Source organism: Tachypleus tridentatus, chromosome 11 (assembly GCF_004210375.1).
Source record: "Tachypleus tridentatus isolate NWPU-2018 chromosome 11, ASM421037v1, whole genome shotgun sequence".
Lineage (NCBI taxonomy): Eukaryota > Metazoa > Arthropoda > Merostomata > Xiphosura > Limulidae > Tachypleus > Tachypleus tridentatus.
The window spans coordinates 32,143,837-32,167,129 of NC_134835.1; the positions used below are offsets into that span (position 1 = coordinate 32,143,837).

Genomic DNA, 23,293 nt, shown 5'->3' on the forward strand with positions numbered 1-23,293 from the left:
GTTTCAATCATTTCACGGTCCTCGAAAAAATATCTAATCATTTAAAGTGAAGTTAAAATTAAGATTATTTTTCTTACGACCTCATGCGGATAAACATTTTCGTAGAAGAACAGTCTACCGTAGAAGGTAGTTGCGAAATGTTATATTTAATAACAACAAACTTTCACTCCATAGAATATTCATCATTTGATTTTCTTTTTTGTTCACACTTGTTAACAAAATAAAGGTTACTGTTTGTTGATGTTGTTGGTGTTTTAAGATTTTAGAACTGCGCCCCCAAAAAAAATGTAATTGCACAAAGCATTTAAATCATCTTATCACGTGATTACTTGACGGAAGATTTGATTAGCTATCAAACTAGTGTCAGTAGAGTTAACACACTTATTTAGATAATGATTATCGTAAAAATTAATAAGCAATAAACACGCTTAATTACCTGAAGTATTTAAATCTAAATTCCTCATGGTTTGGTAATGTTTGCTAAATATATTTAGCTAAGCACTTTCGAAAACTTGCTGTTTTTTTTTATTTTCGAGAAACTTCAATTAATAAACCTCAAAGCACCGAAAAGCGGTATTTAAAAATTCATTTAATGTATAAAATAACTTATTGTCTGCACCAGACTTCTCTTTAATACTTTTAGAAAATTTGCATTATTGAAATGTGCTGATATAGGAAGTTTTGCTCAAAGTTTTTACGCTATGTAATTTTAATGTAATCCTTCTCACTTACAACCCGTTCCTAAGTCTGCAAGAGAATAGAACCACCCCTTACTTTCACCAGCTAAAAGTAAAGCTATCCGTAATGTCACCACATGTAAATTTGTCTAGCACGTTACTATCAAAGTGGGAACTTTCCTTAGTTCAGCAAACGTTACCAATAGCATCTAGTTTGTTATATTTTTCAGTCTACACAATCCGTGTATTTTTTTAAAACCAAGTAGAACACGAGGCTTAGTTCAAAGTACAGTTCCTCTGATTCTGTATTTGACATTTCTTTCAAACAATGGGTTTGGTTTGTTTGCCAAAAACAAATAATCTTCCATTAGGTTACAGTTATTTGTGTCTTGTATTATATTTTCCCCACTTACTTCCTCGATTCTTGTGCTGTACGATAAAGATGTACGTATACCTACAGAACAATAACCTATCTCACTATCAGTAGGGTCCACAAAACATATAGTTTAGTTCGCTTGTAATGCACATATATTCACCAGTGCACCATCTGCAATTATTTTTGGTCAGTACTTAATTCGCGCCTACAAACTTTTTGTCTCCTTCTGTTTGTAATGAAAAAAACGTGAATGAAGATCTTGTTAAATTCACTATTCACCGCGATGCTTGAAACACATCCATTGTTTAGTGGCAACTAGAGCCTTGGTCATCACACCCATCCCATACCATGGTTGGAAAATGGGCGGTCAAGAGGTCGAAAAGTCAAGCTAGTTTTGACAAAATTCGAAGTAACTGGCTCGGTAGAGCTTGTATGAGCTATAGTTGCTGGAAAACCTTCGTTTGAGGCTACAGGCTGTGATTGGCTCTTTACCACAGAAGAACTCGAATCAGGACATACGATGGAATTGCTTCTCGCTGCTAAGTGGCTAGAAACTTCACTGTACTCTTTTCTTTTGTTTTTTCTTGAACTTTTCCCACAAATTCTCACTGCCAACACCTGAAAATAAATAATTAAAACCGATGACAAACCTTATATGAATACTGTCCCTTTAGTAGAATAATTTTTCTGGACGCTATTGTGTGTACGTTAAACAATTAACGTTAAGAAATCTGTTGTTTCGCTATATTATTTCTTCTGGAACAACACATTTCTTAACTGAAAAGATTGTCTCAGTAAAACAACTAATTCAGGTTGGGTTTTACTATTTTTATTTTTATAAAATATTTATCACTATTCTTAGTGCCCAATACAACATTAAGTGACTCAACAGGACTCACTTCTCTGATAAAGAAGGTTTGCGCAACTGAAAAATTAGTTCTATACGGAGTGTAGTTAGGTTTAATTGTTTTTAGTATAAAATCTGCTGTTACGAATAAAGTACAGGAAAAAAAAAAAAGCTATTTTAAGAAAACTACACAAGTGATTTTGTAAGATCACTCATGCTAAATTACTAGGAAAATGTTAACACTGAAAAATCTTAATGGTAAATCATCTGCGCATGACTAATTCATCCTATCTATAAAAGCTGCACGTGTTATACAGTTTTCTGACAACGATTTTAAACGTTTATTTAATATATACATATATATATATATAAAACATTTTACCATAAGCAAAGCAGCCCCAATTAAGCCCAACAACACTCCCCACCAGTGGTTCATGAGCCACTGTTTCAGGAGAGCAACACTTTTACTGGACAGAAGAAGTCTGTGTAGTGTAGCTAATGGTCCGGACGGGTCCACCTGGTGGCATAAGGGAAAACTAAGATAAACTATAAAATAAATTTGAAGGTAACAACAAACACATTTAAATTAAAAAAATTAAAGAATGAGCGTGATGATCATAAAATTTGGAGTGTGTGCGACTAACATGATCCAATTATTTATGTTTTATAATTTATATAATTACAATTATAAATTAATATCCTAAATTAAGAATTTTTCACACAATTAGCTGATTCCCATTTCCAAGCATGTATTATAAACTGAAAAAAACCTTGATAAAAACAAGAGTTGAGCCATACCAACATTATGCCTGCGTGTTTTGCCCCATACTCAATGTTTTAACGCAACTTGTGATTGGTTTCGAAAAATATGCCGAAGCTCCAATCACAAACAAGATGGTATATACCGTAAATATCTCGTGAAAATATTATGTTGCTCCTAACCAACCAGAATTTTAAATACTTTAATTTTTAATTTAAAAAAAAATCAAAATAACTTCTTCTGAATTTAGAACTTCAAGTGAATATTTTAGAATTACACAATATGTGATGAACTAAATTCTAAAACAAAATGGTATCAAAATAAAACAACGTGTGTAAATAAAGACACGTATATTTCAGAGTCAACATTTTTCTACATGTTTAAGTTTGTGTAAAACTGAAGAACTAAACAAAAATATGTATAAAAATCTCTGAAGATACAAAAGTTTTTATTGTTTTAAATTAGTTATTATATCATACCTCTCTGCACCTTTGAAACACATCACAATAGCCATTGTAGTTGTTACACGGAGTGCCGGGCTTTGCATAAAGATCAGGGATTGTATGGAGGCATGTTCCACTCGAAGGAAGATCTGAATGAAACATAGCCTGTCAAGTATATGTCATATCCTAACTTAACAATTAGTCGTTCTCATCGTATAGAGGATGAAATATTATATTCATAAGATTACTGGAAAGTTTGAATGTTCGCAATGTGACAGAAATACCTATTAATGTCGTTGGTAATTCACAACAAGAAGAGAAAAAAAAAAACACGTTTTAGGTCCTTGTTTTATGAGGTGTTAGATTTAAAAAAAACTAGTTACGTTTTATTGAAATACACTGGGAAAAGAAAACATATTGGGAGAACTAGAGAAGAAATAACATTTTATTTAGTGGTCGTAGCAGCTGTATATACTGTTCAGAAAAGACAGAAGTACCTTAGATGCATACGTGCAAATGTGGGGAAATAACACCAGAACCTAAGCTAATGGATTATAAATAAGCCTACTTGCAACTCGAGTCATCACCAGGAATTTGACAACACATCTCACAGGCTTTGGTAACAGGGTCACTGGGTCCCATTCGGCACTGGCAGGAGTGAAGACCGTAGGCCACACAGATGGAACCAGTGCACTCCTGTAACCCAACCAAATATCAGGTAAGATACGAGACTAAGCTTGTAGTACTAAAAAAAAGGTAAAATAAATGTATTCCTTGTTATATATTTTTAATTTTAATAACAAGTTCACAGCTGAGCTAATCTGGTTTTTGTTGTGTGGTTTTTCTTTTTACGGAAGATTGTCACCATCGTCTTAGTCACGTCGATTGTGGATAAATAGACTAAGTCATCTGAATACATTAGATTTACCTTTTCACGAAACTTACAGAATATATTTTAGTTGCGGTAAACATGAACACAAATGAAAGGTAATTTTAAACTGACTAAATGACGCCTGTAAAAAAGGCATTAACAACTTAACAAATATTTTACAATATTTATCACAGATACAGTTCGGTGTCTTAAAAATGTAAAGTTATATATTCACTAGTAGAAAGGTATACATAAATATATATGCGTATATAATGAAGAACGGATACTGATGTAGTTGTGAGAATTTCAAAACTTCGGAATTCTTTATATTATTACATTATATTATATGGCCACGACAAGATAAAATCTTTGTTCCAACATCTGATCACTGAGCACGTGATCTGAAATGCAAGTGTGTCTCATGATCTTATGATATACACGATATTCTCAGGTAAATCTCACCTAATTTCTCATTTTACACTAAATTACAGAGTTTAAAGTGCTCCAAGTTGTTCGTAAAGCATATTTAGACCTCACGGGAGGAATATCAGGAATACGTGTGTCGAAGTCACAACCGGATATTGAGAATTGGTTAAATGTTTCAAAGTTGTTATTTTATTTGTAAAATGTAAAACCGGTTCCTAAACAAAGGTGCAGGGCCACTCTGATTCCAAAACGACTACATCATCATTCACAACACAAGGTTACAACTGTTGTACTTGATTATGGATCGCTGCAATCGTTGAGTACCAAGTCCGAGATTGAATCACACGTTCGCAGCCGCAACTAGACTCGTGTCAATGTTGAGGCAATTAGAAAAAGACTTAACAACATCGGCCAGCACGTCAAATAAATACTCAGTAAGGTATATTCTGTTCGCAGCACATCACGTTCGCTTGCACTGATACCAAGCATAAGCTCAGTGAACCAAAAGCACATATAAAGATAGCACTGTTATTTTTACAGACGAGTTGCGCTTCGCCCTAAAGCCACATAATGCACGTATATGATAATTTGGAAATAACTTTAAACCTAATCAAACACTATTTTCCTGCAATAATGTCACGCGCGTGTGGTTCGACCAAAAATGTAGTGCTGGTAAGAAAAATAACTAGTAGATGTACCACATCGATTACCTGTGAACTAGTCCTGTGGCAACGTAATTGGTCCTTGCAATGTCAACACCCACAGCACAAAACTGTTCGACCACTTTTGAAAGAGTGTGTGTGTTTTCATATAGCAAGGTCACGTAGGGTTATCTGCTGAGTCCACCGAGGAGAACCGAATCTCTGATTTTAGCGTTATAAATACGTAGACTTACTGTTGTACCAGAGAGGGACCCTTTGGAAGAAGAGATTAACCAAATGAAGCAGTTTTCATGAATCCTATCGAGCACGTCGAGAATGCTTCTGAGTGGAAACGTGCTGCATCTGGTCTAGCCATTGAAGATACCACGGAGACAGCTTCGTCAAAAAAAGTGATAAAAATATACCCTCCAGTTTTTAAGTCTTTCTTCATGGCAAGTAAACCATCATTCTAGTGTGAAACGTTATGAATCACACAAATATGCGGCCATCTCCACCGAGCATTCATAAAGGCCAGATGATCAATTACAAGCGTTTCAGATCATGTGACGCATCATCTGATGTCTGATTTGCACACAAATGTACTGAAGGAATGGTTGCCGCCACTTTCTGACGGTGATTTTGTCTTGTCGTAGCTGAAATTTATAAAATCTGTGCAGCAAAGCTCAACATGATTTAAAAAAAACCAAAAAAACAACTAAATGTATAAACATAAGAGCTTAATATATTTAATTCAAATTCATCACATACCGTTACTTAACTTACCCCAAGATAACAGACGAATTCTTTGTTGCAAATGGTTTTGTTGGGTTTGTTAGTGGAAGGAGGACATTTTGCACTCACTCCAGTAAGTTATGGTTAAGTTTTAATAACACTATTGCAGTGACCTTACGTTTATCTATTAACCTACTGTATTCGTATTATACAACCTATAGACCTTAGTCAACATATATAACAATTACAGTGGAGCGCCATTAAACCGCGAAATCGCTTAAGCCGCTACAGCAAGTCTTGTGAGCGATGTGAGCGAGGATTATCGCGGCTCACCGCTAATTTAAGAACGTGTAAAAACGCGGCTTACGAATTTAATCCTGGTTTTATAACTTCAAGGGTATATTTAAAAAGGATTTGCTTTAATTTGGGAAATAAATAAAATATATTACAATAGAAATCGACCGTTAATCTACCTTATCCGCTCTCTGTGTCAGCTTTATGGAGGCCGCCATTGTTACCGAATCACACCTCTCCATACATTAAAGTTAATCCGCGGTAAATCCGTGAAAAAAGTGATCAATAATTAAAGTATTATTTTTAATTCGATAATCCGATATAATGATCACGCAATGGCCCGGATGAGGCTCCTCGGCGGAGCTGTTGGCGACTTCGGCTTTTCAGTCACAAAGGTTTAAGCCGCAGACCACTTAAGCCGCGGTTAAGCAGGTTGACCCCCCAAACACCGCGGCTTAACGGCGCTCCACTGTACTTCTATAGTAATTCGCATAAATACATATACTGACGACTGTACAAAAAGTACACCGTTTTCAAAGCATTTCTCCTGCATCAGATCCAGTACGCTTGAGCTATCTGCTCTAGCCGTTCCTTTTTTAACAGTGTCAGACGCCCACACAACGTATCTGAGCAAGAAAAACAGTCATAGCTACTTTTAAAAATGAAAACTGTTTGAAAAGCTTGTGAGATAAAATTGAGTTGACAGCCAAAAATATCGTTAATAATACTATGTAACAAAAATTTTGTTCCTGGATAGTATGTGTTATTTTTCTTAATTGCTTATGTTGTAAAAGTACAGAAAATAACCATTATTCTCTTCAAACTTTGCTTTTGTGATCTGGATAATGAAATTTAGAAATTAACATATTTTCTATCTATGTAAAAACGGGCAAATTTGTACATTTTCATTTTACATAAGGTTTGAATAAAACAACGCATGAATCAAGATTTACATGTATTTATATTAAAGTTATACAAAAATGTTTAGAAGTGAGTAGTTTTTCGAGATTTGCGACTGTAATGTAAATCACTTTCACGTATTAGCTCCCAAACATAGTCTCCCATCATGTTTTCGTTATACGCTCCATGGTAGCGGCGTTCAAAGTCCAGTATATCTTGATGGAAGTACTCGCCTTGCTCCTCTGAGTATGCTCCCATGTTCTCCTTGAATTTATCAAGATAGTCGTCAAGGATATGGACTTTCAGGGGCATCCTGCAGCCCATTTTGCCGTAGTTCTTCACCAGAGCCTCAACCAGTTCCACATAATTTTCGGCCTTGTGATTCCCCAAGAAGCCCTAAACCACTGCAACAAAGCTGTCCCAAGCTTTTTTCCCTTCCTACTAAGCTTCTTGGGGGATTTTGTGCATTCAGGATCTTTATTTGTGGTCCAACGAAGATACCAGCTTTGACCTTTGCCTCAGATAGCTTAGGGAAGAAGTCACAAAGGTATTTGAAGGCTGCAGACTCCTCATCAAGAGCTGTGACAAATTGTTTCGGAAGACCAAATTTTATGTGCAATAGTGGGAACAACACCTTCTGCAGGTCAACTAGTGGCTCATAGTTCACATTGTGCCTCCTTATAGAGAACTCGGTCCGTTGTGGCCAGTTCTTCCTGTTGTAGTGCGCTGCGATGTCCCTGCTGTTCCAAAGGCAAAGATAACAAGGAAACTTGGTAAAGCCTCCTTGGAGACTCACCAGGAATGCCACCATTTTGAAGTCTCTGATGACCTCCCAGCCATACTCATCATACTTCAATGCTTCTAGCAAGGTCTTGATGCTGTTGTATTCCTCTTTGAGGTGCCCGAATAAGCCAGAGGAATAGTTCTACAACATTCTAAAAAATTCTTGAAAATTCTTGTAAGTTCGAGAAAATTCTCTATCAGCTAATCAGCACTAAATCTACCTGGAATGTTCTGGAAAATGGATAAATTTGAAAATTTCATTACCCAGGTCACAAAAGCAAAGTTTGAAGAGAAAAATATGTCTTTTCCATTTACTTTAGGCATAAGCAATTGGGAAATAACACTTTCTGCCCAGGAACAAGAAAAAGTAAATAAATTGTTAGATAGTGTAATTCATTATAACGTTTATGAGTAAAAACTTGAGGAAAGTTTATTCTATTGGCTCTAATCACTTCCGGATCGATATTTAGTTTTGATCTAAGTAAGTAGCATTCTTCCATAAGAAGTTAGTATAAATAATCTGTATTCAGATATAAAGATGCTAACGTCTATATGTATATATATATATATAAGTTGTCATAATATATACAAAAACCAGTCATTCAAAGAAATAAGGTTGTAATAATATATACAAAAACAATCATTCAAAAAATAAGGTTGTAATAATATATGCAAAAACAATCATTCAAAGAAATAAGGTTGTAATAATATATACAAAAACTAGTCATTCAAAGAAATAAGGTTGTAATAATATATACAAAAACAATCATTCAAAAAAATAAGGTTGTAATAATATATACAAAATCCAGTCATTCAAAGAAATAAGGTTGTAATAATATATACAAAAAACAATCACTCAAAGAAATACGGTTGTAATAATATATACAAAAACCAGTCATTCAAAGAAATAAGGTTGTAATAATATATACAAAAAACAATCACTCAAAGAAATACGGTTGTAATAATATATACAAAAACCAGTCATTCAAAGAAATACGGTTGTAATAATATATACAAAAACCAGTCATTCAAAGAAATAAGGTTGTAATAATATATACTAAAACCAGTAATTCAAAGAAATAAGGTTGTAATATTATATATAAAAATCAGTCATTCAAAAAAATAAGATTGTAATAATATATATAAAAACCAGTCATTCAAAGAAATACGGTTGTAATAATATATACAAAAACCAGTCATTCAAAGAAATAAGGTTGTAATAATATATACTAAAACCAGTAATTCAAAGAAATAAGGTTGTAATAATATATATAAAAACCAATCATTTCAGAGGATAATAAAACTAGTGTAAAACTTTGGTACTTGATGCATGCATGCCCGAATGATTACCACGTACGAAACGAAATATTTACAGCCTTAATGAAAACTTATGCATACGTAGGCTAGACGATCAAATGAGAGACTTCGATAATACAAGGACTTTGTCCGGTTCTTTTGATGCAATATCAGAATTGTTTATAACTGTTTTTACATGCCCTCAATTAAAAGTGGACTCTCAAACCGCAGCTTTGTACGATAACTACTAAGCCACACCCGGGAAAAGTTAGCTCTTGAGCCACCAGTGATATCTGGAATACATATTGAGAATTGTTGGCTAAAGTAAAACATTTTACAGAATATACAGATCGTAATAACACTTATGGCAAAAGGATATTCACAGAAACTGGCACTTCTGCAGCCGTTGTCATTACGACACTTTTTTCCAATCTTCAAGTAACAGTCGTGAGTACAACAAGGACCTTGACTGGGGCTAAATAAACAAAAACTATTTACATACCCTCAAAATAACTTAAACAGAAGAACTACGTCATACACTCTAAAATACATGAATATATATGCTAAGCATCTCACGAAAGTTGTACTAAATATCTCTTAAATGTTTTACAGAGAAAATAAAAGGAGTTTTTAAAATACATATACAACAAAAAACAATTTATGGTAACAATTTAAAACATACCTAATTATTAAAGCCTAAAGCATAAAACTTTTTAAAACTGAATCAACGAAGTGTCGAAAACAATACACTTGGCGACAGGCCCGCTGTCTTAGAACGATCTAGTTGCGCGTAATTATGACAATTGTTTAAAATAAAATGTTTACAATTATGCCGAAAGATGGCGTTAGTTTTTACTAATTGATCTAATACCCTATGACTAGTTCACCTAAGAAATACGAGCCTATAACTAATATTTCTCTCTCTTTTTTTATCATAATTAATCATATGCACAAATTACTGAATTCTGAATTGTGCACAGTTGAGAGCAAATCCTCTGTCATCGTTTGTTTGTGAGGACTAATTCCCAGCTAATCGTCCGTTCTCTCGAATTAGTTTTTATTAATGATTAAAAAAAAATCCCATAACTCAATCTTGTGGTTAATTCGTTTTAACATTCTAAACGTCAGTACAATTTCTTTACCTGCACATTACATTAGGACGAAGATGACAAGGGGGTTGCCCGTGAGGATGGTTAACCCTCATGGGGAAACAGCATGGCTCCTGGCATTCTTCCTCCCACCCACAGTCACATTCTTCATTCGTTTCTACCACACCGTTACCACAGATGGCGAGCTGAGGTTCTAATGAGAGTTTCGAATTAAAAATACAACCTTAACTATATTTATTATTTACTAAATTCGACACTACTGAAAGAGCACGATATAAATTCGTTTTTTTATCAATGGTTTTTTAACGCACTAAACTATAAAATGTATCACTTTTAACGCTGTATTTTTCAAACATTTAGAAATAACCTTTATTATATATTTTAATCTCTTCGTGCGATTTTATTTTTATACTTCTGTTTCTGGACTAAACAACAATTCTTGACTTTCACCGTCAGAAAGTCAATATGTAGTGACGTCAGAAAGTTAACATGTAGTGACGTCAGAAAGTTAACATGTAGTGATGTCAGAAAGTCAATATGTAGTGACGTCAGAAAGTTAACATGTAGTGACGTCAGAAAGTTAACATGTAGTGATGTCAGAAAGTCAATATGTAGTGATGTCAGAAAGTCAATATGTAGTGACGTCAGAAAGTCAATATGTAGTGATGTCAGAAAGTCAATATGTAGTGACGTCAGAAAGTCAATATGTAGTGATGTCAGAAAGTCAATATGTAGTGACGTCAGAAAGTCAATATGTAGTGACGTCAGAAAGTCAATATGTAGTGATGTCAGAAAGTCAACATGTAGTAACGTCAGAAAGTCAATATGTAGTGATGTCAGAAAGTCAATTTGTTTTTTTTGTTTGTTTGTTTGTTTGGGAATTTCGCACAAAGCTACTCGAGGGCTATCTGTGCTAGGCGTCCCTAATTTTGCAGTGTAAGACTAGAGGGAAGGCAGCTAGTCATCACCACCCACCGCCAACTCTTGGGCTACTCTTTTACCAACGAATAGTGGGATTGACCGTCACATTATACACACCCACGGCTGGGAGGGCGAGCATGTTTAGCGTGACGCGGGCGCGAACCCGCGACCCTCGGATTACGAGTCGCACGCCTTACGCGCTAGGCCATGCCGGGCCAAGTCAATTTGTAGTGACGTCAGAAAGTCAATATGTAGTGACGTCAGAAAGTCAATATGTAGTGACGTCAGAAAGTTAATATGTAGTGACGTCAGAAAGTCAATATGTAGTGATGTCAGAAAGTTAATGTGTAGTGAGGTCAGTTTTCAAATATAACACTGGGGAACACTTTTTCAGTAACTTTGAGTTGCATTGGATATTTTAACTGATTCTGAAGGAGTTTTAGGCGCTGATTTCAAATCTGAAATTAGTTTTTCTTTACAAGCTCTAGTTTGTATGCAATTTGAGGTTAATGAAATTGTACAAATGTGAACTTGCGTAAACCATGTATAAGCATTTTCACGTCCATATATATAGATAGCTTCTAATATTTTGATCATTCTTCTTTTGTTTCAGATCAAACATGGCTTCCAAAAATAGATATCATTGCAGAAACAAGCCTGATGCCTTCTGCTACATATGTGGATGCTACACACTCAATCGTCAGAGACGTAACATATCCTCGTTCGTCAAGCGTGCCTACAAGGCATATTTTGAAGTTCATCTTGGTGATCAAGACAAGCAATGGGCTCCTCATGTTGTGTGCCACAATTGTGAGGAAATGCTTCGAGACTGGACCAAAGGAAAACGCAATGGTCTGCCTTTGGTGTTCCAATGATTTGGCGCGAACCCACCAACCATGTAACTGACTGTTATTTCTGCATGGTAAACACAACGGGTGTTGGGAAGAAAAACCGACATAAGATTACGTATCCGAACATTCCCTCAGCTATTCGGCCTGCTCCGCACTCTGAAGAAGTTCCTGTTCCAGTTTTCAAAGGATTGCCTTCATTGGACGATAAAGACATTGGACATGATACAAGCGAACAAGACAGTTGTGACAGTGAATTGTCAGAAAAGTGTACACAATCGGAGAACTGTTCTTCAGACACTGAACCTTTCCCCGTCCCCAAGCCTCTTCCCCAGGCTGAACTGAATGATTTAGTGCGGGATTTAGGTCTTTCAAAGAAAGCAGCAGAGCTTTTGGCATCAAGATTACAAGGCAGAAATCTTGTTGATTACTCTGTTAAAGTATCATATTTCAGAAAGCGTGACCAGCTTTTAGTGACCTTCTTTTCAGAAGACAGACAATGTGTTTACTTCCATGACATCCAAGGTCTTCTCAAAGAACTGGGTGTACCTTACTATAGTCCTGCTGAATGGAGACTCTTTTTAGACAGTTCAAAACGCAGTCTAAAGTGTGTTCTTTTACATAATGGGAATGTTTATGGAGCAGTACCTGTCGGTCACTCAGTGCATTTGCGGGAAGACTATGATGATATGAGAATGGTCATGGACTTATTAAAATATCATGAGCACAACTGGATCATTTGTGTAGACTTAAATATGGTCAACTTTCTTCTTGGACAACAGAAAGGTTTCACCAAGTTTCCATGTTTCCTCTGTATGTGGGACAGCCGAGCACGAGACAGACATTGGGTCCAGAAGGACTGGCCTATTCGTGACACCCTTGAAGCAGGCTTGTCAAATATCATACAAGACCCAATTGTAAGCAGAGATAAGATCATCTTTCCTCCTCTTCACATCAAATTAGGTTTGATGAAGCAATTTGTCAAGGCACTGGAAACCGAAGGTGAATGTTTCCAACACATCATCACAGCTTTACCAGGGTTATCATTTGAGAAGATCAAAGCAGGCGTGTTTGATGGCCCACAGATTCGAACCCTAATTCGTGATGATCAGTTTGTTGCTAAGATGACCGCTTTAGAAAAGGCAGCATGGTTATCCTTTGTGGCAGTCGTTCAGAGCTTCCTTGGAAACAATAAGGCGGAGAACTACAGTGAACTTGTGAACAGAATGCTCCTCGCTTTTCGTGATCTTGGGTGCAACATGAGCATCAAGCTTCATTTTTTGAACAGCCACCTTGATAAATTCCCTGACAACCTGGGGGCTGTGAGTGACGAACAAGGAGAACGATTCCACCAAGACCTAAAGGTCATGGAAGAACGCTACCAAGGGCGCTAGGACAAAAGTATGATGGCTGACTACTGCTGGAGCATTAAACGAGATTGTCCAGATGAAGTGTACAAACGCAAATTCCTACCTGAATAAAATACACAAACAAATTGATAAGCTATTCCTATAATTTCCTATAATAACGAAAAATTAAAAAATAAATAAAAATGTCAAATTGCATAAAATCTGTAGCTTGCAGACAAAAACCGACTTCAGATTTGAAATCAACACACTCAAATTGACTATAGAAAGGTCTTTTTTTTAATGCAACAAAATGAGTGTTCCCCAGTGTAATCAGTATGTGATATTATTTCAATTACGTATACATTTTTCACGTAACTGATACATTTGGTAAACAGTAAACATATATATATATATATATATATTGATTATACAAAGTTTTTATTTACACTAAAATAAATAAACAATGTTATATTACATCACAACCACCACAACATTTGAGTCTTAATAGTTTTGTAACTGAGGTGTGACGCTTCATTGGCAATATCGACAATTTAATTATTTAAAACTGGACGTAAAGAGCGACATCTGTCCTTCAAAAGCAAAAAGAAAAAAAGAGAAGTTTCTTGGATATTTAATTTTATTATTGCATACGTTCGATTATAAGTTTCAATATAAGATACATGTTCGCTTCCATTCATTTACTGACAATATGACAAACATTACTTAAAGTTCTCGTACTATGTCATAAGAAACCATTTAATAGAAAGTTATGGTGATCTATAGTAACAAAATGTACCTGTAAAGCACCCTCTCATGGTTCTTGCTTTTGTATTTAACACTGCATTCATGCTCGTAAGGCTACATGGTGAAAATTTGTTGTTATTTTTCTTGTCTCCGGCGGTTGCCCTAGCAAACATTATATAGTTCCCATAATTACCACCAGGAGTACAAAGATCGTTATTTTCTGGGTCATGCTGTTGAATGAACGAAAAACGAGTTATTTAGAAAAAGAACGGATAAAATGTTTCATGAACAAATAGATTTTAGCTCAAAGAAATTAGTGCAAACAATGTTTCAATGGTACTATAACATTCAGCTTGTCCATTACATAATAATTTCTAACCTTATAAATTAGACAACTTCTGCGGTTTCAAAACCATTATTTTATTCCAATCATCTATTGTTCTAAAAGCTGATACTGTAACATACTTATTGATTTTGGTACACATCAGGATTACATTCGATCTAATTTCACTAAAATTAAAATTTTAGACAATTAATTTCGCGCTTTTTCGGAATTTAACAAATAATTCTTCTTCTTACTTGTTTATCTTAAAGTTAAGCACAAAGTTACGCGGATGATATCTGTGTTCTATTCCTCCTGTGTAACGAAACCAGGTTTCTAACGTTGTTTGTCCGCGGACAAACTGTGCCACTGGTGGCTAAATAATTCTAGTTCTGTTATTGCAGACCTCTGAATATTACCTCTGTCTTGGATGATTTCGAATCACACAAAATTCTCTACTTAAAGAGCCCCCCCAACGACATATCTGTGGACTCGCATTCTTAAAAACTGGGCTTCGATACTCGTAGTGGGCAAAACACAAACAACCCACTGCATAGCTTTGTCCTTAATTCCATAAAAAACTACTTGAAAACTCTTTAAAACAAAATTGTAACTGATTTTTTAGCTGAAAAAGAAATAGATAAAAGTTCTAAAGTATTGTATTGGTAATTTATTCCCATTAAATACGCCAGGTGGTTAAGGCACTCGACTCGTAATCTGAGGGTCGCAGGTTCGAATCCCCGTCACACCAAACATGCTCGCCCTTTCAGCAGTGTGGGCGCTATAATGTGACGGTCAATCTCACTATTCGTTGGTAAAAGAGTAGCCCAAGAGTTGGCGGTGGGTGGTGATGATTAGCTGCCTTCCCTCTAGTCTCACACTGCTAAATTAGGGACGGCCAGCGCAGATAGCTCCAGTGTAGCTTTGCGCGAAATTCAAATCAAACAGTGAAACAATATGAGCGTCAGGGACTTTCATCAAAAACGTAAAGATTTCTCATCAGCTTCTAAAATGATATCTTTATGTTATCAAAATGATACGATGAAAAATATTACAAACCCTTACTCATCATAAAACCGTACATCCGTCATTGAAAGGTATGACATTTTTATTACTTTCAGCCTTGAATAACATTCAACTACCACAGTAAAAAATTAATATCACGATTGGTAATATGATAAGATGAAGGAGTTATTTTGATTTCAAGGACTAACTGTTCAAGGACTAACTGTGTCTAATCTTTCTGTTTTGGTCTTTTCATTTGATATTTTTTTCATAATCCAAACGTGTCCACACCTACATGGGTCGGATGTCTTTCCATCCCGTCCAGACGTGTTTAGTTTGTTATCTTTGTCTCTGGTACGCGTGGTGTCTACGTCAGTTGTTTTGTGTGTTTGTTTTTTTTCTTTTGCTTTTGACTCATGAGTCACTATATTTCAAAAAGAGAGCCAGGTAGATGGATAGATAGACACTTTGTTACGAAATTATACGCAGCTGTTGTTTGAAGCAGACTTTATTTTAAGGGGAGAAAAATGCACTGTCGTGTTTCAACTTAGAGCATTAACTACAAATCCATCAATAGAAGTTAAACCTACATGTCGTAGTTCTCTTCTCATGATGATACCACAATGTCCACCAGAATCATAGAGACTTCCGAGTATTTCAGAGTGAGCTAATCGCAAAACTGTTTCTGTGATAATGATATGATAAGATTGGCCAATCTGTTCATTTGTAAGACACCTCAGTAGACATAATATCTACCTTCCGATAACTACCGAGTTATCGGATTACTTTCTTTGTTTCATGTTTTATTTTGTGATCCTTCCTGCCATGCAAATATGGAGGTAAAACGAAAATTTTTAGTCGGCGTATCATTGAAACCATAATAATATTAGTAGAAATACCCTTGAAACTAGAATAATGATTGTTAAGATACCTTGAAACAACAATATTGTCAGTCAAGATACCACTGAAACTACAATAATAATAGTTAAGGAATTTCTGCATAGGGTGCCTGAGATCAGTGGCAGTTTTTCTTCTATCCTGGTAGTAGAATCATTTACCAATCATATACGCCAACCACTGGCTGTACCATGACAAATTAGTATTGGATGGTTCTTTATTCCACCTATTTTGCAAATATTTGCTGTGGCCTCAGCAGAAAAAAAAATCCCAAACCATCACAGTACCTCCTCAGTACTTCGTGATAGGTGCTTTGTATTTTGGTATCTTACGCCTTTCTTACTCTGGACGTACAGACTACGCTTTGAACCAAATATTTCAAACTCGGAATCGCCCGTCTTTAACACTTTTTTCGAATCATCAACAGTTCAGTTTTTGTACTTTTTAAAAACGTTTTGGTCTCTTTACAATATCTGAAGAACGAAATAAAGGTTTTACAAACGTCCACATATTTCAAACTCATGGAATCTTATTGATACTGCAGATCTGGACACTTTTCTGTCACGGTTGTTTATCTCGTACTTGAGATCAGTGACAATTTTCCTTCTCTCCGGAAGACTACATAAACAAAGATACTTAACATCAGTATCATTACGTTAGGTGTTCTGCCTCTTCCTTTCATACTTTCAAATTTATCTCGGTTTCATGATCTAGGGTGTACTTGGCAATGTTTGGGGAGCATTTCAAGCCTCCAGCAATTTGTCACAGAGTCTAACCAACATAACGCGAACTTTCTGCTCTATTGGTTTGTTTGTTTGTTTTGAATTTAGCACAAAGCTAGTCGAGAGCTATCTGCGCTAGCTTTCCCTAATTTAGCAGCGTAAGACTCGAGGAAAGGCAACTAGTCATCAGCACCCACCGCCAATTCTTGGGCTACTCTTTTACCAACGAATAGTGGGATTGACCGTAATATTATAATGTCCCCACGGTTGAAAGGGCAAACATGTTTTGTTTTACGGGGATTCGAACCCGCGACCCTCAGATTGCAAGTCGAGTGCCTTAACCCTCTGACCATGCCGGATCTGCTCTATTGACAACTCTCTACGTTTTTTTTTTTGGGGTGACATGACAATTAAATGATAAAATCTATGCTTCCGCTAGCCATTAGCCACATCGCCATTGGCGAAAAGAAACAGCCTGTGGCTAAAAAATCTAGTGTTGGTTTCGCCACAGTGGCGAAAGATAATAATTTTTCGGTCTTGGATGATTTTCCTTTATTTATTCTGCTCAAGTTTCGGTCTTGAACAGCTTTCATGGTTTTTATCGCCATCCAAGTCATTAATAATGACAAATGACCAGAGGCGCCCCTCAGCGAGATGAAGAAACAAGAAACGTCTTTAAAAACTACCACTGACTGTAATCTATATTTTCTTTATATATGTATTTTTATGATTTTAGGGATATGACAACTAACAAATTAAATTTAAAAAAAATTATTACTCAGCTGCGCTAATGATTTCTTTTATTTTCATTTCTTATGCTACATGTTTGATTTTACCTGTGATACACAAACAGTAATCAGAGAAATCCTGACTTTCGTCAAACCAACATATGGTCTGTATCAAAGTGGAAATTCCAAGTTTCGTTTGACATGTGTTTGAATTGAGATCATTGCAACTCCTAGAACAGATAAAAAGACGTCTAAACATTTAGATATATCAAGTTTTTTTCAAAAGAAGGTCGAAGCAACAACATCAACTGATGGTGAGAAATCCAATTCCAAAAGAGAAGACAGCTCTGAAGAAACTGAAGCTTCAAGCAGTGATCAGACTGTCGGTGTGAAAAAGAATTTACCCACGATTTTCACAGAGTTGTTAAAGAAACTTGGTTTTCACAGTTTCTTTGGCTGGAACATGTTTCCCAACAAAATACATTTCATTGCAAATTATGCAGGGACAACACGAAGACAAATATTTATGCTACCACTGTTACTAAGCCTAAAAAAGATGACTTTTGAAGCATGCACGGTCAGAAGATCATTGAAGTCCAGTAGCATCACAAGTTTTGAAGAAGGACATGTCAACTGCTGCTGTGAATGTGTATGTGGGATGTAAAGGTGACATTCAGACACAGATGACCACATTACTTGTACAAACAAAGGAAGCCATCGTGAAGTTTCATTCCCTCCTTTCACTACAAGTATTCAATGTAAGAATATTCTTCATTCGAGTATTAATAAGATACTTTCTGTTTTCTACAGTATTTTCTTAAAACAAAAGGCAATTTGACAATTTTCTAAAAGTGAAACATTTTGAAAATATCTATCAAACATTAAGTAGCTAGCCAACTCTTCCAAATATCTTTGTTTATTACTTTAATTGGTGGTCTTATTTCAAAACACAAGTTCTCATATATTTTTAACAAAGAGTGACCTCTCTAAAGAAACTACAGACTCAGTCACAAAGTGGAACAGAGAGCTTCGTATACACCCACAGCCAGTCTCTGGATGATATGTACAGTGCCCTAAATCATGTAGTTCACGATGAAATGCAGGCAGACTTTAGGGCATCGCACTTTCCCATTTTTTGCTCTTGAAACTGATGCAGGAAACACCTCTATACTGATAATTTATATCAGGTATCTTTCATCATTAGGTGAGGTTACAAGTCGATTCCTTGCTGTGCGTGAACTGACCAACACTAAGGCTAATCCTATCTACAACACAATGCGCTCAGTCATGGCAGATTGAGGATTGTTTGATGTTGACTTGGTTGGACTTGCAACTTATGGTGCAAATGTCATGGTGGGAATAAAAAACAGGTGTTGTTACAAAATTTAAGGAGGAATGCCCCTGGATAATAACAAGTCATTGTTTGGCACACAGATTACAGTTTGCAGCTGAAAAGACAGCAAACTAGGTGCCATACCTTGTGAAGTCCATTTCAGTTTTGAGCCAGTTCGCAAAAGCCTGAAATATTCTCCCAAGTTGTGTCGGGTTCTGAAAGAGATCAAAGAAACAAAATGAAGCAAGTGTTCTTCACATGATGGCTCTCTTTTAATGATTCCGTCCAAGCACTAGTCAACTGTATTGCATCTGTGATAAGCTGCCTGCAGGTCGTAGCAATGTAACGTGGTACTACAGGCCGAGCCTTGCTACGTGGTCTAGTCCAGCAAATGTCATGTTACAGCTTTGTCATGATGACACATTTTTTGGATGACGCTGTTGGCATTCTTGGACTTTTGTCAAGATCTCTACAGAGAGCTGATTTATCTTATGGTCAGGCTAAAGCAATTATTGATGGGTCAATTCTGTCAATTCAGTCACTGGTACACATCTTACACACAGACTGCACTGAAGGAACTCCCACAAACTCCTGATGCCAGTGGTTACACTTCTTACAGAGGCCATGACATCAAAGATATTGATAAACAACGTGAAAAGTACAGATCAGATGCTGAGTCATTTGTTGAAGAGGTGGTCACAAGACTACAAGTAGCATTCCCAGACACTAACATCATGTCAATTTTTTCAATATTTAACCCATGTCACAGCAGAGCAGTATATGATGAGGATGATCTGAAGAAACTCATCCAGCACTTCTCTCCTTTCGTCAGTGAGGATGAGGCACTGACTTAATGGCTGCTACTAAGGAACATAATGGAACAGGATGCTCACAAAAACAGAAACATGAAGAGCTTCCACAAGGAATACATCCACCAGACCCGTCAAACTTTTCCAACTCTGTCTCAGCTTACAGAAGTTGGATTAATAATTCCAGTTACATCTGTTGACTGGAGCAGGGAATAAGCATACAACAGCATCAAAACAGATACCATGAGCAGTCTGTCTGTGGCCAAGACAGAAATGTTACTGAACTTATCCATGGAGTCCAATCCTTTAGATCATTTTAATTTCAACTCTGCATTCATATACTGGGTCACTCACAAAGACAGACGTGGGTACCATTCCCTGTTGAAGAAATGTGCTTCGGAACCTCAGGTGTCAACCTCTACTACATCTTCTGTTGAGAATGATTTGGCTGAAGAGCTACCATTGGATTTATCTACTTACTAGTCATGCTACCGTATTCTAGTTTTAAGTCATTTTTTTGTTTCTCTGTTATTTTGAGAAATGTATCTTTATTTTCCTCTTTATTATGTTTATTTTGTTTTTGTTTTTTTTGGCGGGGAAGATTGCTGAGGAATAAAAATAGTACAAAACTTAATGTCTTGTAGATTTTCACATAATTACAACTATTTTTTACTGAATGGAATTGATGCATATTAAAAGTCACGCACCACACAGTTTTTGTAGACCTAAAATTGTGGCTAAACAACTGTCACTGTGGCTAAAAGAAAATTACTTTGTTTAGCCACAGTGGCTAAGAGAGTTATTTTTTCTAGTGGAAGCCCAAAAAATATTCTCTTGTCCTAACACTTTTGCACAGTACTGTATACATATCTTGCACTTTTAGTAACAAACTGTTTACAGTCATTGTTGCTGAATAGTGAAGTGTAAACTCATTTTGCTTTATAATAACTGTTCAAAGTTACCTCAGCGACACCTACTTCACTTATATTCATCCTAAGACAACTGAGTTGTATACACAACAATGTGTATACATATATATATCTCTAAACCACCATTTAACAAAATTCTGCGTCAGTGTCCTTATAACTGTCGAGTCTCTGGACCGATTGTCACCATATTTAGCATTTAATTCCAGCCCCGATTGGATCCCCATGTTTTCTCCGTGTGTTGTGCGGTCACGTCAGCAATTGTATATATATATATATATATATATCAATAGCGATGTGAATTACTATATCTGGTGAGACCAGATAAAATAAATTAAAACAATTTTTTTTTCACTATTGTTATAAAGGTTCTACTTACAGGAGATCCAAAGTTATGGCCTATTTCATGGGCTAAAGTTACATGAGAAACAACCGGCGGGACGTGTTTTCCATAGTTTAGGAGGGTGACGATTCCAGTGTTTAGACTTTTAAGGCTTCCACGATAATGCTGTCAAATAAGTAAGAAAGCAACCGAGATCGTTAACATAGATACACGAATATATTAATATACAGAACTGAAATTATTAAAATGGTAACACGTAAGCTCATTTTATTAATGTTCTCTTACCTGAAAACAAATTGTTGAAAAACACTCGTTAATATGATTCAGTTTTGAAAATTCACAACAACTTCTCATCTTTACAATCCCGAAAGAGAATGTTCATTTAACTCGTTATTATCAATAATTCATAAACTACGCAAATCTTCCAACTTAATCTCTTCTTATATGACACAATTTTACTAGACAGTATAAATTTAAGTGCTCAATTCGTTTTTCAGTCTATCATAATAAACAGAGGAAGAAAATAAATTAACCAAATTATGGGCTACTGCTTAATGAGTCCATTATGTTTAATTTATTATGGAAATAGAAGAGACTAAAACTAGATGACGATGGTCAACGATAACAAGCTAAGCCTAATGCAAATGTTCAAGCTAAGCCTAATGCAAATGTTCAAGCTAAGCCTAACGTAAATGTTCAAAATACTTTGAAACCAGAAACAAAACTCAAATGATCTGTACTTTCACAGCAAGTGATGTGCTCATGTTTTTATAAAATATAGCCCGACTCAACTAGATAATCTGATGCACACAATATAAGAACATCGAAGCTGGTGAAAGCAATTACTAACAAGAGAAAATCGTGGTACAGCATCTGGTTTGAGTGAATACTGCAGTTAAGAAAGTGTGGTTTATTTAAATTAGAAATAGTAGATGAAATATAATTTCAAGACAATCAAAGACGGATTAGTAATGTTTGTTGGGAGATTTCTTTTCACAGAATCTCTAGAAAATTAAACGTCAGTCGCATAGGTTACAGAAAATTGAATACTTTCAGTATGCGTTCCCGATTGTTGAAATTAAAAAAAAAAAATTAAAATTTACGACAAGTATATTGAAGAGACAAAAATTCGTAGGAAGATTTACGAAAATATAATTTTTGTAAAGGAAATAAAAAAAAAATAATTTCAGATGCATTTGATAAAAGCAAAGCTAAAATCACATACATTTTAATAAAACCAACATGGAGTGTAAGAGCTACATTAATGATATGATTTTTCAGCCACTGATCTTATATAAAATGATTTCTGTAGAGATAAATATTGCCCTAGTCTAGCGGTCAGTGTAACGGATTGTCAGGCAAAGGTCTAAGGTTTGAGCCGCAATATGCCCCTAATATGCCTCTCACCAAGTGGAGAAGTTAAGGTTGTGTGGGGCCCAGAGACTAATAATTTTTTGTTGGCCCTACATACCGTGTAATTTTACATAAAATAAAATTATCATTTGGCCTCCATTGAGACCACAGACCCTGGGGCTGAGCCCCCTCTAGCCTCCACGTAAATACATCACTGCTTGCACCTTTAACTGTAAAAGCATTAAAAATGTGACAGTCAATACCGCCATTCCGTTAAGAGTAACCATATAGGTGACGGTGATATTCATGGTAATCCTTCAGCTGGTAAGTAGTTCTAAATTAACAACTGTTATGTCTTTTTGTTTGCTATATATTATAATCCCTCAGAACTATCGCTGTGTGTGTACGTTTTCTTATAGCAAAGCCACATCAGGCTATCTATTGAGTCCACTGTGGGGAATCGAACCCTTGATTATTATCGCTGGGAACCGAAAGGCGGACTATGTTGGAACCTTATGCTACTCGCCTAGGTTTTATTTGTCTTATGTGTCACATTCAGTACTGTTCAGATTGAAGTTACCAAAGGAAATAAATTAGGCCTTAAAAAACAATGAAGTTTTGTTTTACAAATTAATTTGGCTTTGAAAATATTTCAATATGTAACAATAACTTTTAAATGTTATCGAAAATGATTTTCTAAAATATAAAAACTATTTCATAACTTAAAGTTTCGAACAGTATTATCTCTTACAGATATCATTGCGTTAACATTTTTATTGACTACTTATTTAGAGTTATTATGTGACAAGAAAAGATAAAAGTTGTTTTTCTTTTCATT

The 23,293-nt window shown here is 35.7% G+C and overlaps 1 pseudogene across 1 annotated transcript in view; it reads right to left on the bottom strand.

Moving 5' to 3' along the window:
- Positions 1-689: 689 nt before the first annotated feature.
- Positions 690-23,293, bottom strand: part of LOC143231881 (disintegrin and metalloproteinase domain-containing protein 10-like) — a 51,921-nt pseudogene continuing 29,317 nt past the window's right edge. The window contains exons 4-12 of the transcript XR_013017267.1: positions 21,139-21,267; positions 14,070-14,247; positions 10,189-10,348; positions 9,426-9,521; positions 5,825-5,906; positions 3,672-3,799; positions 3,140-3,252; positions 2,283-2,417; positions 690-1,671 (exon numbers count right to left, since the gene is read on the bottom strand). The product of XR_013017267.1 is annotated as a disintegrin and metalloproteinase domain-containing protein 10-like (transcript). The remainder of the gene's footprint in view (positions 1,672-2,282; positions 2,418-3,139; positions 3,253-3,671; positions 3,800-5,824; positions 5,907-9,425; positions 9,522-10,188; positions 10,349-14,069; positions 14,248-21,138; positions 21,268-23,293) is intronic.